This window comes from Psammomys obesus, unplaced genomic scaffold, assembly GCF_907164565.1.
Source record: "Psammomys obesus unplaced genomic scaffold, mPsaObe1.curated_primary_1811, whole genome shotgun sequence".
Classification (NCBI taxonomy): domain Eukaryota; kingdom Metazoa; phylum Chordata; class Mammalia; order Rodentia; family Muridae; genus Psammomys; species Psammomys obesus.
The window spans coordinates 20,305,896-20,320,383 of record NW_026585894.1 but is presented as its reverse complement, the minus strand read 5'-3'; the positions used below and the strand labels follow the sequence as shown (position 1 = coordinate 20,320,383).

At 46.0% G+C, this 14,488-nt stretch overlaps 1 long non-coding RNA gene across 1 annotated transcript; it reads left to right on the top strand.

The window, feature by feature from the left end:
• Positions 1–928: 928 nt before the first annotated feature.
• LOC129671035 (uncharacterized) lies at positions 929–7,543 on the top strand. Its single transcript, XR_008719289.1, has 3 exons — positions 929–1,018; positions 1,181–1,404; positions 6,989–7,543. It is a non-coding gene; the product is annotated as an uncharacterized LOC129671035 (long non-coding RNA).
• Positions 7,544–14,488: the final 6,945 nt, after the last annotated feature.

Genomic DNA, 14,488 nt, shown 5'->3' with positions numbered 1-14,488 from the left:
CAGGATGGAATGACAATGCCAGGATTCACAAGGCCCTCTCGGGCCACCAGTCCCATGTGTGCCAGCAAAGATAGCAGATGTCTTTCAAGGTCAAGTAATTGCTGAAAACACTTCTTCAGATAACCCCCAGGGGGTGCATTCAAGAAGAAGAAAAAGCCTTGCTTTGGGAGATGAAAATAACCTCCTCAATCCCCATGGTCATTCAGCAGAGTAAGGAACAGCACTGGCCTTGCTTACAATGACTTCCTTATGATGGTCAGGCTCCATCTTCCCAAGTCTGAGAAATGGGTCTGAATTTGCCAGGCTGCCTTTGGCCAAGACTGGCACCAGTAGCTGTCACTGTAGCAAAGGAGGGGCTCTGGGGGCTGGACTGAACTGGTAAAAAGCAGAGCTTGCCTGCATTCCCACTGCCAAGTCGCCAAGCCTTGATTTAAAAGGCTAGGGGCAGACGTGTGTGTAAATGTTTTCTTGTGTGAAATGTGTAGCCAACCGCAGGCTGGCTTCTTCAAACTTACAAGGAGAGAAGGAGGGAGAAAGAGTTGGGGAGGGAGGGGTGGGAGAGCACACGGGCCACTTTTATGTACCACTCCTCTGATACACGCCACGGTGGGGATTGATGCTCTCTTTGAAGTAAATTGCATGCCGGTGCACCATAGCATGAAAGTTAAGACTTAACCATGGCTGGGACCTCTGAGACCCTGCTGGAAGCTAGAATAATTAGCACAGCATTTGGCTGCCTCTCCTCTGGCTCTGCAGGCGGTGACAGGGGTGGCTCTAATAGATCTTCCAGGCCTAAGTCCTGTGTGTTTGTCATGTGGTCCGCGGTAGCTGTGGGGAAAATGGACCTTGGTCAAGTGGAAAAAAGGATGCAAGGGCCAGGGGTAGGACTGGCACTGAACTCATTGCAGGGGAAGGTGGAACCTTCGTCTCTTGGAGTGAGGGAACAAACCCATGCAGCCCTTGTTACACAGAGAGGCTGGATACTACCCGCAGTCATGAAGGAATCCAGGAAACTCAGGTACAAAATAAATCCCGCGTGTACCAGAGATAGGTATCTTGGAGTGCCTGGCCAGTTTGGGGGCATTCATTGACCCCATTATATCAGTTCTATATCAGAAAGAAGACAGTGCCTGGGCCTCCCAGACCTTCATGGATTTTCCTTCCTATCTCTGTCCCGCAGGTAGCCTCTGTGCCTCTCCCTGGGTTTTGTTGTCGTGTTTGTTTTTTGGTTTTTTTGTTTTGTTTTGTTTTTGTTTTTGTTTTTGTTTTTGTTTTTGTTTTTGTTTTTTCATGCTAGAAAGACAGAGAAGCAAATGGATCCACACATCCCAAAAGCCTCATGAGAGGGATCCCCACAGCTGCAATGACCCCATCCTCGATGCTAACACAGCTGTTTGACCTCAGGTAAATTACCGGCCCCCTCTGGGCCTTGGTTTCTGCTTGTGTGGGGGAGGGCGGGGTTTGAACAAAGTCACTTTGAAGGGGCTATGCAAAGTTCTCTGATGTAACTGACTTGCCACACCCCACCTCCAGCCAGCGATGTCCCTGTGGAACAGTAAGGTGTCAAAGTGCAGAAGTAGTGTTTCATTATGGGGTAGCAAAGGCTGCGAGCAGATGGGGGTGCCTCCTTAGCAAGGGCTTTTCTGAGGTTGCAAGGGAGGCAGGTGATTTGTCGGCTTTCCACAAAATACAGCATTTTTTTCCAGACCCCACTTTGTAACTACTAGAGAGCCACACTCAGACACTGTTGTCAAAAGCTTCCATGAGATACAAAAAAAAAAAAAAAAAAAAAAAAAAGGTTGCTAATAAAGCTTTCCCCATTTCAACATGTAAGGAAACTGAGGCTCTGGCATGAATCAAAGGAATGGCACCAGGGCCCGGAAGGACCCGAGCTCATTTGGCACCCATGGCTTCATGGACCAGATTTTCCCAGATTTTCCTAAGGCCTAGGCAAGCCTTAGGAAAGAAGGCTACAGACATCCATCTGGAAAGTCATCCTTAGGAAACTGCCCAGCACCTTCATCCTGTTCTGAGCCTGGACTCAGCCTCTCCAGGACACCAGACCCCACAGCATGAGGTTTCCTACATTATGAAAGAAAACAAGTTGAAGGTTAACCTAGGTTACAGAAGGTGTTCAAGATCAGAGTGCGAAACTTAGTGAGACACCCTCCTTCAACAAAAGAAAAAAAAATATGGCTAGGAATGTAGCTCAGTGGTAGAGTGGTTGGTTGGCATGCATGAAACTCTGGCCTCAATCCCAGTGCCACAAAACAAAAGGAGGACAAGGAGGAATAAAAAATATAAACTATAGTCTATAGAATCAAACACATGGTTATGCAAACCCCAACCCTGCTATGATAGCTGGATGAAACTGGCTCATTGAGAACTTCTCAAAGCCTTGGTGTACTCACCTAAAAAGTGGGCACTAGGACCTAATTGAAGTCTTGTGAGGGCTGAGCCAGGTAGGACAACCCCCTCACAGGTAGGGGAAATGAGAAGTTCCCGAAGGCAGGCAGGCTTGGCAGGCACAGTACTGCTCGGTTTCAGCTCCAAGTCAATAGCCTGAAGCTGCCTTTGCCTCCCAAGCCTTGTGCAGTGGCCAGCACAGGTTAGGCCCTGTAAATATTTCTTGAACTGGATTACAGTGGCACTACCACAGGGGCCCCAACTGATAAACAGATAAAGCTGGAAGGGCAAAGGAAGGCTCCCCACAGGGAATGAGGGGCCAGTAAGATACAAAGAGGTTAAACTGGGGGAAAGAAGCTATCTGGAAAAGCTCATGTGGAGGGCCTAGAGTGCTGAGGAGGTTGGGGGCACCTCTCAGAAGGGAATAGAGGTGCTGAAGCAGATTCCGAAGGAGATATTTCTAAAATGCCCATAGCCATCTTTTCCCGTGGCTTTTCCAGGCCTGGGAAAAATCTGGTCCATAAATCAGAGTAAGCAGCCACTCTTTGCCACATGAGATTTCTGAGCCAACTGTCTTCGTCTGCCCCTCCCAAACTCCCCACATGTTATAGAGATGTGGGTGTGGGAGAAGGAAGTGGCAGGACTCCCTCCCATATCAATCCTGGGTTCAGAAGTTTGGAGAATCTCAGGGTCACCAAGCAAATGACGAAGCCTTCTCCCTACTCCAGGGTCTTCAGCCATAGCAAGCATCTAAGTTACAGGAGATCATGCAATCCCACCTCAGAATGCTCATATCTGCCTCTGTCTGTAGGCAAGACAACCTTCTTCAGAAAGGGGCCTGACCCCTACCCCCAACATCTAACTTTTGTAGTTGGAAGCATTTCCCTTCTTGCATCACATCTAGGACAGGGGACACAGACTTACCAAGCAGATAGAACAGCAGAATATCACAGGCTTCTTGGTCTCTCCTCAAAGTATATGAATGGATTGACTAGGTGCATGAATGAATAAAGAAATATATGCATGATTGTAGATAGATAGATAGATAGATAGATAGATAGATAGATAGATAGATAGATGGTGGATGGGAAGGCAAACAAGTGAATGGGTATGGGAATTAATGATGGATGAAAAATAAGAATGGATGAAGTAGATGAGTGAATGGATGGATGGACAAATGGACTGAGTCCCTGCCCTCTTTTGGCTTCTCACTCTGGAGGCCTAACAATTCCTATATCAAGAGGGTTTCCTGTCTACTTTTTCCTCAACTGAGACCTTAAAAGTATTTCCTTTTTTTTTTCAACTCCTTGAGTTACAATAAATATCCAAACAACAAATTTCCTCTAGGAAGTTGTCATTTTAGTTAACTACCATTCCACACATGGGATATTATGGAAAAAGGAAGACCTTAGAGATGGACCAACCCAGATTCAAGAGCCAGAGTTAACATCACTGAGTTGTGTGACCCTGGACAACTGGCAAAACATCTCTGCACCTGGCTCATCACCTGTCATGGCAGGGTGCTAATCATTATCTCCCAGAGAGAGTGGGTATTTTGAGGAAGGAAGAACCTTCCATCTAAGTGCCTGACATGGTAACTACTCTGTCTCTTTTTTAATTAATTTTTAAATTATTTTTAATTGTGGGTCTATGGATGCAATGCAGGTGGCCTTGGAGGCCAAAAAAAAAAAAAAAAAAAAAAGGTCCTGGATCCCTTTGAATGAGAGTTTAAGGCAGTTGAGAGCCACCAGACACAGTTCCTGGGAATCAAGCTCAGGGCTTCTGCAAGAGCAGTGTACTCTCTTACTGGCTGAGCCATCTATTCAGCCCCAATAACTAGCCTCCTTCCAAAGAAGGTTGAAAGCAGCTCAGGTTGAAAGCAGTCCAGGTTTTGGCACGTGGGTGTGTCTGGATCAGAAGCTGCTTAATCATTAAGCATGGCCTTGTGCAAAAGCAAGGAGTTCCAACCTCCAGTCACCTGACCAATCAAAGGGACAGGTCATGATACCTTTCCACATTGTCATGAGCAGCAGACACACTCTGTGAAGAGCTCCTAGCACACAGTTGAATATGTAGGTATTCAACATATAGTATCACTCCATTATTATTTCATGAAAGGAGATGGGGAAACTGAGGCAAAAAATGCCCTGCTCAGTTAGAAAAGGAGTGGTGGGGGTCTAAGTGTGATCCATGACCTAGTACCTAGACCTAGGTCCCACACAGTATCCCTGAGGAAGCTCCAGACCCAGGTTCCCAGAAAATCAACATTTAGCCTGACTTCTGACTGCCTACAGCTCAGGGAGCACAGAGTAGACAGGGACCTGAGTTCCTGAGCCAGTGCTCTTCCTGCCATCACAGGGTAGATCTGGGACCTGTTGGAGAGCACCAAAGCCATGCTACCATGGCTTCCAAGCACTTTGGTGGCTTGGGCCATGTATGTCATCATGCAAGTGACAAACATTGTGCCTACCTCAAAGGGTTGTCATGGTGGGGAAACAGTGCCTGACACATACAGAGCCCCCAATCAATGTTGGCTACGATTATTATTCGCTCTGTGCCACATACTGCTTTGATCTCTCAGAGACCCGTTAATGGCTCAGCAGCTTCTTCAAGGGTTTGTTTTTTTTTTTTTTTTTAATACAGCAAATGAAATTCTACATGAAATCATCACTGTAATATTTCTACTGCCAGGACAAATCATTAGCGAGGGAGCCAACCTGGCAGCAATGCCACTGGCCTGCTCAGAGTGAAGAAGGGACATTAATATAGTTGCTACATTTCTAATGGCTGGGAAAAATGGAGGGGGAGGGGATGGCTGCCAAAAGCAGGCCACACTGGCATTACTAGAGGAAGGAGAAAGGAGCTCTCAGTCAGACCCTCCAAAGTTGAGGAAATCTCTGTGTCCAACAGAGAGAAGCTGGGAGAGAGGAGGGGCATCTTCCAGAAGGATCGAGACCCAGACACCCTCCCAGCTAGGTCCTTCCTTTTGGGCAGTGTCTTGCCTGTCTCTGGCTTGGATGCTTCTTCCTTTGGGGAGTAGGGCCTTCTCAAACCTTACTTCTCTTTTCCTCAGAGCACAGCCTGAGGAGCTTTGCTGTTCACAGCCCCTCCTCCCCCAACATCCCTCTGGGAATCCACCTCTTCATCTAAAGAAGAAGAGTCTAGCTTAAGCCAAGGTTTTCAAAGCTGTGCTGGAGAACCCAAGGGTAAGCAGGGAGAACCCTGCTTTTCGTCAGATCCTCCAAAAGTGAGGGGATCTCTGTGTCCAGCAGGCCTGTCATCACTGCATCACTGTCAGGTTTGCTCCCCCTCCAAAGATTTGTCCTGGCAGTAGAAATATTACAGCGATGGTGACAAAGAGGGATGAGTATGTGTCTGGGCCAGACTCTCCCATAGTCTGCCCACCCACCCACCCTTAGCTTACTTGAGGACTAGGGTTCCATAGACACATATGACTTTGTTCAGAAAAACACGCCTCCCCATTTCAAACTCTAGAAGGTTTCGAGGCCCTGCACTGAGGTCTCTCACTGTTCCTCACCCACCAAATGTCACCTATCTTAGGGGTGACAGAGGAATTGGCCTGGGTCCAGAGGTCTCTCCAATTCCCCAGTTCTTCGCAAGTGGCTTTTCCAGTGAGGGCTGGCTAGACACAATGCCTTGGCCTCAGGCCACCTTCAGGAGCCAAACCGAACAGTCTGTTGGGCTTCCTGCCAAATGCCAACACACTCCATGGCAGAAGAAGTGACCAGTAGGCAAAAGGCATGCTGTTCTGCCTAGGCTGGGGCACCCCAAAATGATGCCTTGCCAGTCTTCAAGGAAGTCACATTTTAAGGCTCAGAACTGGAGGCCGGAGTCATAATGTGACCATGTCTTCTTTCTCAAGAGAGTGGGAGATAAAGGTAGGGTGGGGTAGGCCCTTGACCTTCAGGAAGTAGAGTGAATGTCCACATGCACCACTCACTCTGAAGGTCCAAATTCAAATTCAACCTTTTGGTCCCCAAGCAGAAGCAAGGATATGTCAAGTACCTAATGGCACACTCCATCAACGGTGATGAAGAGCACCAGTAGACTAGACAAAGTTCAAGTTAGGCATGGGGGGGGGGTCCTTGAAAGACAGAAAGGCCCAGAAATAATGGCCATAGGCCCACAACCTATTTGACAGTCTTGTTAGTGTTTTATGCTTGATTTCACTATGATTTTTTTATCCCTACTAAAATGTTACTAAGGCTCAGTCCTGGATGCTGCGAGGTTGGGAAATGGTGCCTGCTAGAAGGTGTTTACGTCATAGGAATAGAGTCCTCAGAAACTGATTGAAGCCTTCTTCTGTCCTACTAGGTTAGCTAGCATTGAGGCTTGACCGATTGCTTTTTCATGCTCACTAATCTACTTGTCTTCCCACTTTGTGCCATGAACATGGAGTATACCCTTGCCAGCAGCAGAGCTGACAGGCACAGTGCCATATGCTTGCACTTCCAGAACTGGGAGCCCAAAGAACTTTCTCCTTTTCGTAAATCACTCATTTCTAGGTCTTCTATTCTAGCAATGGAAAATGGAGTAAGACAATGGTACATATGTATTTTAGGCACCTATTCTGGGATCAACCAGAAGTTTCTGATGGAAGAAGCTTACAAAGCAGACAGAGCAAACCACTTTAACAAAAAGCACTCAGAACCAAGCATGGTGGTGCACATCTGTAATCCCAGCAACCAGGAAGCTGAACCAGGAGGAGCTCTGAAAGTTCAATTCCATCTTAGGCTACAAGCAACACACTGTCTCTAAATAAACAAACAAACAAACAAATAAATAATGAAAAGAAAGAACGACAAGAGAAGAATACTTACAAGCCTTTTCAATGCACAGCTTAAAGTTTAAATTGCTTTTCTCCATGTACTTTTACTACACTATTTTCTTAGACTGCAAAAAGTATTATAGATGTTTAGGTGGGTTCTTTTTATTTGGCTTTTCCCTTCCACTGATATTGAGGCTTAGGCATTAGAAGCTGATGTAATAGAAAAGTGCTCAGCCATCTCAAACAAAGTCAACTGCCCAACTGCCAATTAGCTTGGCTCTTCCATACACACCCACAGAAAAGAGTGGAATGTCCAGAGCAAAGCTCATCTGGCCACAAACCCATGGATTATCAACAGATAGATGCATTAAATGGTAAAATGGAGATATGTGGAATACTACACAACAGTAAGAATGAACAAACCACATCTATATGCAACACAGTGGATACATTTCACCATCATTTAAAAGAGAGAGAGAGAGAGAGAGAGCAAGATAGCAAAAAGGCTAAAGATAGAACTCAGTTGCTAGATTACTTGCCTAGCATCCACAAGGACCTGGATTTGATTCATAACACCTCAGCATGGTGATATATACTTATAACTTGAGAGGAGGCAGGAAGATACAAAGTTCAAGGTCACCCTCAACTATGTGGTGAATAGTCAAGTCCAACCTGGGCTACTTGTCAAAATAAAGGCAGTGAGACAGGAAGACAGGGGGAGGGAGAGAGAAAGGGAGGAAGTTAAAAAAAAAAAACAACAGGAACAACAAAAAAGAAGACAGACTCCAGAAGGTAGAGTATAGTATTCATTCAGGTCAGGTTGAAAGTCCTTTCTGTATGTAAAATGGGGACACACTAGCGTTACAGGAAGCAGTGATAGGGAGAGAGCATGAGGAAATTTTCCTTGCAGACTGCTGATAATCTGAGACCCTACCCTTGAGTGCTGTCATAAACAAGGGCTTGGGTACCAAGTTGTATACCCAAGAATCTGTGTTCCTCTTTGAATGTAGGTTAGACTTCAATAAAAAGTAGAAGGAAGAAAAAAAAAACAGCTAATGTTGCCTAATGGCCTAAATTCTATGAATATGCAAATAAACTTGCAGCCTAAGAATTTTGTCCTGCAATTTGCCTGCTGACTCTAGGTTGGGGAGGTGTCAGGGTAACAAAGCACCCCAGGGTGAGCATTTGACAGGAAGCATTAGCTGCCCCCCAGGAGCCTCAAATACCTGATGGCTTTTCTCCTGCTTAAAATTAAAAACCTGCCTGTAAAGATGCCGAGGAAGGAAGAACCCGCCTGGCCCTCATTTTGCAATGTTATTAACTGTGGGAGTTGAACGCAGTGGGTAGTGGGAACCGCTAGCTCCCATGCCTGGGGAGCAGGGCCAGCGGCTTCTTTATCTTTACATACCCCTCCCCGCCAGCCTTACCCACAAAGGCATAAAGATGTTGTTGCTTAATAAACAGTTTCCTATGGGCTGTGGCACCCTGGCACAGGAAAAAGAAATAATATCTCATTTTTAACTTTGCATGCACTGCACACCCAGCCTTATGAAGCACTTTATCTATATATATATATATGACCTGATCACCTCCACACCTCAGTCTGCACTGCCCAGAAGCTTAGAGTCATCAAAGCCCCATTCATGCACTAGGTGGGACCCACATTAAAAATCCTTCATTTGGTTATGTGGCCATGTTTAACTGAGACATCTAGGTTTGCACCAAGACCTTTTCCCTATCTTCTGCCGCTAGGGACTACAAAGGTCAAAGTCCCTGACCATTTCTTTCCACAGGGGCTCCTTCAACCAACCATAGGTTGAACAGACTCGAAAAGCTGGGCATGGTGGCTCATGTTTGCAATCCTAACACTTAAAAAGCTGAGGTAGGAGGACCCCAAGTTCAAAGTCAACCCCCAGTTTACCAAGTAAAGCTCTCTCTCTCAAATTAAAACAAATCACAAAAACAAAGCTATTCTAAAAATAATCTGCATCTATATGGAATAGTTACAAAGCTCTTTTCTTATTGTCATTCCCCAAACAGTACATCCTACTTAAAATGGACATTGTGTGAGGTATTAAACATAATCAGAAATGATTTAAAGAATATGGGGAGAGATATTTAGGTTATAGGCCGTTTTATATAAAGAACATGCCCAACCAGGGAGGTTGGCATTCACATAGATCCTTAATCCAATCCTCTATACCTCCCAAGAGACAGCTATGATGTGAGTAGTGATGCTGATAGTTTGTCAGAGTCAAGATCTATGCCCGGGGACCCCCCCCCCAACTCCAAGACTCCACACACTACATATTTCCAGACAAAGCTATCACTTCCCCCAAACAAGCATGCTCCCCCAACTTTTAGTGATTTTAGTGGAATTGTTCCCCTCGGTGAAGTCATCTGGCTCTTTATGTAGACAGGTATCTGACCTAGGATACATGGTGCCCAACAGCACTGCTTGAACAATTGGGAAGTCTTACTGCCTCCACAAGACCACAGCTTCCTTCATGTCAGAGAGTTCAGAAAGCAGGGCTTCTTATGCTGACCCCCATCCCCGGCATTCAGTGGCTCAGTCCAGACTGTGGCCGTTGGGGGTGGGGGTGGGGATGTTTGCTCTTCCTAGGCAAAGCCCAGGAGGTACTGGAGCCACAGCACCACTGCCCAGCCTTGCCAGAGCTTTCTCTTCCACCAGGAACTATGGTCCTTCAGGACAAGTGGGCCAGACATCTCTTGTGTCACACACCACGCCCAGACCAGAGACTTCTTACTACCGATTGTCCTATATTTTGCCCAGTAATCTACAGTCAGGGTAGTGTAGGCAGGAGGCATCTACCTCTGTCTCGCATGGAGTCATCTACAGAGGTACAACAGGGGACTGAAGAGCCACCTTCAGGGGTCACACAACTGACAAGCAGCTGGCAGCTCAGCCAATTCTGAGGTTCCTTGGCCTGTGGACCTCTTCATGAAACCTATACTGCCATACATCATGGCAGCAAGACATTCCAGGTGTGAGCTTTGGACAGGCTAATTTGCCTTTTAGGGTCCAGCCTTAGGAGTCACATAGTGTCCCTTTGCCACTCTATTTCCAATGGAAGAGACATAACATAGTTTTCTGCCCATAGAGGAGTCTCAAAGTTCTGTAAGAGCGTGCAGGATTGTAATTATGACTGCAGTCACATAGCTTATTTTGTGAACCACACTTACACATTATACCCAGGCCACCATAGGAGCTTTGGAAACCTGAGCTTTGAAAATATTATAACACAGCTTTCAGGTATTGACTCGGAGCTTCAGAAGTTCTTTGTGGGCATACAAGATGGCTTAGTAGGTAAAGGCGTCCGTGGCTAAGCTTAACAACCGACTTCAATTCCAGTGGACTCACATGAGTAGTGAAAGGAGAGATCCAACTTCCAAGTTTTCCTCTAACCTCTGAATGAATGTCACGACACATACACGCCCTTAAATCTACATGTACACACCGAAGTAAGTTAAAATGCAATAATAACAACTTAAAGAAGGTATTTGCTTAGGAATCAAATCCATTGCTGGACATGGCGGCTCATGTATGTATTCCTATCACCCAAGAGGCTAAGCAAGAGAATCTCAAGTTAGAGGATAACCTGGGCTACATAGCAGGCTCTGGAGCAGTCTGGACTAGATAATGAGATCCTACGTTTAAAAATAAAGAATAAAATTCTCTGAAAAAGCAATAAAAATAAAGAAGGAAGGGAGAAAGGGGCCGAGGGGGAACAGAAGGAGGGAAAGAAGAGAAGGAGTGAGGGAGAAAGCAAAGAAAGAAAATAAAATCCACTCAGCTATGAAACAATACAATCTACATTATATTAAAACATTCAAAAATCCCATGAGAGAGCATTGAGGTGTATTGTTTTGATCTTAAAGAAGAAGAATGCAAGAAACCAATAGTGATTGTTTCGGAGGGGTGGGGTGGGGGGTTTGTATTGAGTGCCAAAGGGACTAAACAGAGAGACTCATTCACATCCTTAGAAGAATTTATAGTGGATAATTGTGCTGGTTGGGTAATCCAATAGAAGACAAAAATAAGTGCAAGGGGGAAGGGATCGAAATGACACAACAGTTTCCAGCTGGTATGAGAATGAAAAAAACAAAGTCTTCCGCAGACCATGTGTTAAAATGGCTTTTGACCCACTTTTGTCTCTCCCTGCAGCAGCATCACACCCTCACACCCCTTGCCATCCAACTGCACATCTTCTAGAGGACTCATCCTGACCCACTGACTTAGGACTTGGCATTATGACCCCCTTTGACCACTGGGCAATAGCAACGGTGTAATGGTTCCAAGCCTTCTCCTTTTTTTGGACTTGATCATGAATCACAAGAAGAGCCTGTTCGAGGCGGCTGTGTTTCCTTCATTTCCTTCTGTCCCAATGAAGGAAACACGGCACTGCTCTGGGCCCCACCCACAGCTAGGTCTTGACCTCTACAGCTACAGCTGCAGACAATAGAAAGACCTGAAAGTGCTAGATAAGCACTCTCGAGAGGCAGAAGGCAGGCTGGATCTCTGAGTTCGAGGCCAGCCTGGTCTACAGAGCAAGCTCCGGGACAGCCAGGGCTACACAGGGAAACCCTGTCTTGAAACAAAAACAACAACAGCAAAGCAATAAATAAATACTTACCATTGTGTACTATGCAGATCTGAGGTGGTAGGAAGGGGGCTTTAAGCAGCACCAAACAAAATAACTAGTGCAGTCTCTGAGACATCTAGCCCCTGATGGCCATGCATTTCACTGCCCTGTGGTTCATCGGATTCTGGCACCATTGATGTTTTGCAGTGTCTAAAGGTTTATAGTTTTCTCATTACAGACAGTGTACTTGTTGCTCTGGTCTATTTCTACTCATGATTCACATCCCAGGAGGATATCAATTGAACATCTACCACCTCCCTTTCTAAGCTTCCCTTATGTTTGGCTTTCTGATAAAATCCTGTCTGGCCCTCGTAGCCGTAATATTTGTTCTAGTTAGCTTTCTGTTGCTGTGATAAACGCCATGACCAAAATAACTTGGGGAGGAAAGGGTTTATTTCGGCTTCTAAGTTACAGTCCATCATCAAGGGAAGTCAAGGCAGGAATCTGGAAGCAGAGGCCATCGAGGAATGTTGCTTCCTGACTGTCTTCCTTATATAACTCACTACATACAGTGGGCTGGGCCCTCCTACATCAATTAGCAATCAAGAAAATGACTGACAGACATGCCCACAGGCCAATCCAACAGGGACAATTCCTCAACATATGTTCCTTCTTTCCAGGGGAGGTAGAGTCGACAGCTAAGCTCAGCCACCACAACAGTCCTTAATGTTATTATGTTTACAGCTCTGGGATGCTGTGGTTCTCCGTCCTCTCTCCTGATACAGGCATCCTCAATTTCTATTACTCATCTCAGGACTTTTTGGCTTCACAGTGATACTGTAGGAACCACACTCCAACGTTTGAATTTTGGATCTTTTCCCAGGCTAACAATCGCAATATGACACTCTCTCAGGACACTCAGCAGGAGCCACACACAGCTCACGGTCAGTCACGCAGTCAGAAGAAGCACCGACACTCTACAGTGTATCAGATCAGATAAACTATCTGGGGGCAAGGGGCTTGAACTTAATAGCCTCCTGCCTATACCTCTTGGGTACTGGGATTACAGGTGTGTGCCACTCCGCCTGGTATAGGCAGTGCTGGCTAGACATTGGAGTCAGGGTTTCGTGCCATGCTAGGCAATCACTCCCAACTAAATTATATTCCTAGCCCTTTTATTACTTAGTATACTTTTAAGATACAGTGACTCTGTCTGTCAGGAATTAACCCCATCATATGTCAAGATTCATGGGTATAGGTACTCTGAGCTCAAGGGCAGGGAGCAGGCCTATCTTGTTTACCCATCTAAACCCTGTGGTAATGGTACCTGGCACACAGTGCCCTTAGTGACTGGATGAAGAGTACTGTTTCCGATCATACAGAGGAGGGCTTCTTTCCCTGGGGACAGGGCTGCAATGAATACCAGCATTTTATCCGTCCCATAAGGTGTGAGTGGAATTTAACACAAACGGGATCACAGCCAGGGGCAGTTCCACTGGACTCTGGGGAGCAGAGAAAGATGAAGTGGCTGACCTCCACGAGGATGTCATACAGGAGCCAGGGAGGTGTCCTACTGTCTAGCTCTACATTCAACAGCTTGGGAGCCATGGGTAGGTTTCAGCAGGCAGGAATAAACTAATAAAGATGTCAAACGCAGGGGGTGGTAGTGTAGGTGTAGGGTGAAGAAAGTCATCATGGCTGGGGATAGCATAGAGTAGCCCTCCTGCTAATAGAACCAGGTAAATAAGTGCTGGCAGCTGTGAGGGACAAGGGGGACGAACTTCTGCCTTTCTGCCTTCAGTGGCTAAGAGAACAGTGTAACTGCTAAATTGTGGAGCAGACAGATGAATGGCTGGTTTGAAGGGGAAGGCAGAAGCATAATTTTACATTTGTTAAGTTGGATGTGAGCATGGGTCATCCAGAAGGCAATTTGGAGAAAGTGTCAGGGTTTGGAGAAACAGCTAGAGAGGTGCCCTGGCTTGGCTTTCTTTGGGATAAGATAATCCTTATTCAAGGAAAGATTTCTATGCAAGTGTTTCGTGGGGAGGTCATTCCAGAAACACTGCAAGGGGAGCAGGGAGGTGAGACAAAGAGAAAAGAGCCAATAGAGGGAACATTTGTGGGCAAGTCCCAATGAGGCAAGTGGAAATTGTGGCTCTGGGAGGATTTGAGAACCCAAGGGAAACAAGCCTGGCACTGCTTACCCAGCTCAACACTGGGCTGCTGTACTAACCCACTGAATCCCACTAGTCCTGGTTTCTGGGCTCTTCCTAGAGCCTCTTGCCACTTTTACATTGCTATGTACATGTAGAAAGGAGGGCTCTCGTGACTAGACCTTGAGGCAAGAAGATGCAGGTTGTATTGGTAGCCAAGAAGGTGTAGGCCTACAGTTATGTATCTAGCATGGTCTATCTCCACAAGAACCATTTTAAAGTTGAAGATACCGTCTGGGGATGAAATCCAGCTGGTAAAACATGAGCTTAGCATGCTCTGGGTTCCATCCCCAGCACCACAAAAACTAAAACTAAAATGAAGCCAAAGGTACTGAGTCTCAGAAAGAAATATGACAGGTCAGTGATCCCTGTTTGATCCAAAGGAACAGCCAATTATGACCTAAGATCATGGTGTGTACAAGGCATGTATGGGACTAGGAAGCTTCCAGAAGCTAGACTGGCCATAATGGCACATA